Genomic DNA, 5064 nt, shown 5'->3' with positions numbered 1-5064 from the left:
CTTGTTGCAGCATCTTATTATTGCCCTGACTCTACCTCGTACATGTTTGGTAGAGATCAGTGACGTTTCATAAGCCCACAATACAAGATCCGTCACTCTGTTTAAGACAGCAGAAATCTCTTTTATCACTATAGTCATGACATGCATGGACCTGTTGCAGGGCTTCAAAGTCCATGAGACAGCCATACTCTCTATGATAGACAGACTGAGTTTGGAACTTCCTCTGTCCTTAAGACATTATGCACTGCTTGCGCTCTTCCATTTTGCCTTTGCACATTCCCTTTCCAACACACCCCACCTGCATCACTCCACAGTTGGAGCTGTCAAGGGCAGAAGTCTGTAGAACATCCTCCCTAACCTTCTCTATCATCCTTTTAAGATGTATTTTAAAATCATTCTCTTTAATCAATGTATTGATCATCCATGAAGCACCTTAGGAGATTTGCCATAGTGAAAGATTCCATGCCCTGTGCAATGAGGCAGGAATAATTAATGACTTCAGAGTTAGGGATCCCATGGGAAGAAGCGATCACCGTATGGTTGAACTAGAATACATATGGTGAGTGTGAAGATAAAATCTAATAACTGGGTTCTGTGCTGGAACACTGGGAACTACAATAGAATGAGAGAGAATCTGGATAAAGTAGACTGGAAACAAACATTTTATGGTGGGAAGTTGATGAGCAGTGGAAGATTTTCAAAGACATTTTACAAAGGTCTATTCCAGTGAAAAGGAAGAACTGTATGAAAAGGCATACTCAGCAATGTGTATCTGAGGAAAGTGATCAAATTAGATCATAAGCCTATAAGACATAGGAGTGGAAGTAAGGCTATTCGGCCCATCGAGTCCACTCCGCCATTTAATCATGGCTGATGGGCATTTCAACTTCACTTACCCGCATTCACCCCGTAGACTTTAATTCCTTGTGACATCAAGAAGTTATCAATCTCTGCCTTGAAGACATTTAGCGTCCCGGCCTCCACTGCACTCCACGGCAATGAATTCCACAGGCCCAGCACTCTCTGGCTGAAGAAATGATTCTGCATTTCTGTTCTGAATTGATACCCTCCAATTCTAAGTCTGTGCCCACCGGTCCTAGTCTCTTCACCTAATGGAAACAATTTCCTAGAGTCCACCCTTTCCAAGCCATGTATTATCTTGTAAGTGCCTATTAGATCTCTCCTTAACCTTCCAAACTCCAATGAATACAATCAAAGGATCCTCAGTCATTCCTCGTATGTTAGACCTAACATTCCAGGGATCATCCGTGCGAATCTCTGCTGGACACGCTCCAGTGCCAGTATATCCTTCCTGAGGTGTGTGGACCAAAACTGGACACAGTACTCCAAATGGGGCCGAACCAGAGCTTTTTAAAGTCTCAGTAGCACATCGGTGCTTTTATATTCCAACCGTCTTGAGATAAGTGACAACATCGCATTCGCTTTCTTAATCACGGATTCAACCTGCATGCTTACCTTTAGAGAATCCTCGACTAGCACTCCCAGATCCATGTATACTTTGGCTTTATGAATTTTCTCAACGTTTAGAAAGTAGTCCATGCTTGTATTCTTTTTTCCAAAGTGCAATACCTCGCGTTTGCTCACATTGAATTCCATCAGCCATTTCCTAGACAACTTTTTCAAAATGTCTAGATCCTTCTGCAGCCTCTCCACTTCCTCAGTACTACCTGCCTGTCCACCTAACTTCGTATCATCAGCAAACTTCGTTAGAATGCCTCCAGTCCCTTCATCCAGATCATTAATATATAATGTGACCATGCAGGTAACCATGCCTCGGATCCAATCAACAACAAGTCCAACTTTGGTGCAATTGCCGAATGGGCAGGCTGTTCAAGTCCAAGGAGTTATCCAACCAGCTCAATCCTCAGTCATACAGTCCCCCCAATTTCAGACTGTTCAGATTTCTACTATACTTGAAAATGAAGACTCCCAGGAATCTGTGGATAGCATGACTGACTCTCAGAAACGTAGAGGAATTCTATCGAGTCGGCGTTCATACAGAAAAATCCTGAATGAAATTTCTTCTGATCCCACCAGTGTGCCAAGAAACCGATGAAGAGAAATCAGAAGAAGAATCTGTCTCAACCATTACTACAATGAAGATGCAGACACCCATCTATCAGATTAGCAGCGGACAATACATTGCTATTACACAGGGGGGAGCAATTCAGCTGGCGAACAATGCTACAGATGAAGTGCAAGGACTTCAGACACTAACAATGACCAACGCAGCTACACCCAAGGTTGGAGCAGCCATTATACAGTATGCACAGAGCCCTGATGGACAGCAAACCTTTGTGCCGGGCAGCCAGGTGCTTGTACAAGGTGCTGCTGGAGATGTCCGAACCTATCAGATCCGTACAACTCCTAACTCCACTGTTGGCCAGGGCATCTTCACCAGTCCTGCAAAGCCAGCCCCAGAATGCTGAAGAAACCACTCGTAAACGTGAAATCCGCCTCATGGAAAACAGAGAAGCAGGTCGAGAGTGCCGTAGCAAGAAGAAAGAGTATGGGAAATACTTGGAGAATTGTGTTACCGTTCTGGAAAATCAAATTGAAAGAGAAGGCGTACAAAGTGGCCAAAAACAGCATGAAACTAGAATAGGGAAAACGTTAAAGGTCAACCGAAAGCCACAAAAGAGCTATAAAGAAAAGTAATATCGAACATGAGAAAAAATAAACTAGCACAGACTATAAAGACAGAGAGCAAATGTTTATATAAACATATATAACGAGAAAAGAATGGCTAAAGTAAATGTTGGTCCTTTGGAAATGAAAAGAAGCATTTAGATATGGGATATCACAGTGGAGGATACTAATATCTTTCCAGTAACTAGAAAAGAGACAAAGGTAGGTGAGGATTTGGAAACCATTGTTATGACGGAACAGCTAGTTTTAGACTGTTTGGAGGTAATTGAGCGAACGATAGAGAAGTCTCCTGACCTTGATGCAATGCATCCCAGGGTACTAAAAGAGATGCCAGGAAAAATAGCAAATGCACTGGCAGTAATATTCCACAATTCATTGGCCTCTGTGGCAGTCCCAGCAGATTGGAAAACAGCAAAAGTGATACCACTGTTTTAAAAAGGAGTTGGACAAAAAGTGGGGAATTATATATCAGTTAGTTTATTCTCTGTAGTGGGAAAGATGCTTGGGTCTATTATCAAGGAAGAAATAGCAGGGAATCTCGATAAAAATTGTCCCCTTGTACAGACACAGCATGGGTTCATGAAAGGCAGGTAATGCTTGACCAATTTTTTGGAATTCTATGATGACATGTCAAGCAAGATGGACAACGGGGACTCAGTGGATGTGGTGTAGCTGGATTTCCAAAATACCATCAACAAGGTGCTGTGTAAGAAGCTGTTGCATAATATAAGAGTGCATGGTGTAAGGAGTAGAAGATTGGTTGACTAATAGGAAGCAAAGTGTGGGGATAAATAAGTATTATTGAGAAGTAGTGTGCCTCAGGGATCGGTGTTGGGACTGCAAGTATTTACAATTGATACAGATGATTTGGAGTTGGAACCAAATGTAGGGTGTCAAAGTTTGCATGTGACACTAAGATGATTAGCGGAACAAAGTGAGTGTAGGACTGTGACACTTTGCAGTGGAACATAGATACATTGAGTGAGTGGGTAATGGTTTGTCAAATGAAATAGAATGTTTGTAAATATAAAGTTTATACTCTTTGGTTATAGTAACATTTTAAAAAATATACTTGAATGTTAAAAGGTTGCATCATTTGCTCTGCAGAGGGACCTGAGCATCCTTCTACATGAAGGTTGGTCAGCAGGTACAACAATCAGTTCTGAAAGCAAATGGAATTTTGTCCTGCATTGCTGAAGGGATTGTATTTAAAAGTAGAGGTTATGTTCCAGCTGTATTGGGTGCTGGTGAGGCCACACCTGGAGTACTGAATGTAGTTTTTATCTCCTTAGTTGAGAAAGGATGTACTGGCACGAGAGGGAGTGCAGAGGAGGTTAACCAGGTTGATTCCGGAGTTGAGGGGGTTCACTTAACAGAGACTGAATAGATTGGGATTATATTTATTGGAATTCAGAAGAATGGAAACATATAAAATAATGAATGGAATGGATAAAACATAAGTAGAGAGGGTGTTTCCACTGGCAGGTGAAGCTAGGACAAGAGGGCATCACCGCAAGACTAGAGGCAGCAAATTTAAGACTGAATTGAGAATGAACTTCTTGACCTCTATGGAATTCATTGCCCAGGGAAGTAGTTGATGCTAGTTCAGAAAACGTTTTTAAAGCTAGGTTAGATTTTTAAAAACGTAATTAATTAAGGAATACGGTGAGAACGTGGGTAAATGGTTGTGTCCATGAAATGATCAGCCATGACCTTATTGAATGGCAGAGCAGGCTCGAAGGGCAGGACGGCCTTCTCCTGTTCCTATTTCTTATGTTATACATCCCTCCCTCATTCGTGACTTGGAGGTGTTGGTGTTGGATTGGGATGGACAAAAGTAAAATTCAGAGAACACCAGGCTATTGGTCAACAGGATTATTTGGAAGCACTATGTTTGCTGCTTCTTCATCATGTGGTTTTGAGATGCTGATGTGTCATTTTTAACTCTTGTAACTCATGAACAGCAACAAAAGCCACGAAGCAATCCGCATGCTCCAGCCAACAATGGGCCCTGTGTGATTGATGTCAGCGGCGGACCAATGGAAAGGCAGGGACAGTGCTGGAGGACCTGGCGGGGCAGTTGGTCCTCCGACCAATCAGGGTGAATGAGGGGCGGGACTAGACTATACCACGTGATCATCCTCGCAGTCGGTTCGGGATGTGTGGACGGAGAGCTGTTGGCAAAGATAGAAATGAACAGCAGGAAGCGGGAGGGAAATGGTGTTGGTATGGGTTGAGAGGGTTTATAGACGTTTGGTGCACATCGGAAAATGCAAATTTGAAACTTAGTCCCGTTTTTGCAGTAAACGGGAAAATGCCTCATCCAGCGATTGACTCGAGTAAGCACCACCATCTTTATTCGGGGCTACGATTCACTGGACACGTGCAGCCGCC

The 5064-nt window shown here is 42.8% G+C and overlaps 1 pseudogene; it reads left to right on the top strand.

The window, feature by feature from the left end:
- Nucleotides 1-1789: 1789 nt before the first annotated feature.
- Nucleotides 1790-4689, top strand: LOC148148201 (cyclic AMP-responsive element-binding protein 1 pseudogene; annotated as a pseudogene).
- The last annotated feature ends 375 nt before the right edge of the window (nucleotides 4690-5064 follow it).

This window comes from Chiloscyllium plagiosum, unplaced genomic scaffold (genome assembly GCF_037043375.1).
Source record: "Chiloscyllium plagiosum isolate Xiang-an unplaced genomic scaffold, Cpla_swu_hap1 HiC_scaffold_14, whole genome shotgun sequence".
Classification (NCBI taxonomy): domain Eukaryota; kingdom Metazoa; phylum Chordata; class Chondrichthyes; order Orectolobiformes; family Hemiscylliidae; genus Chiloscyllium; species Chiloscyllium plagiosum.
Note: the sequence above shows the minus strand (reverse complement) of the source record. Positions and strands in the feature narration are given on the sequence as shown.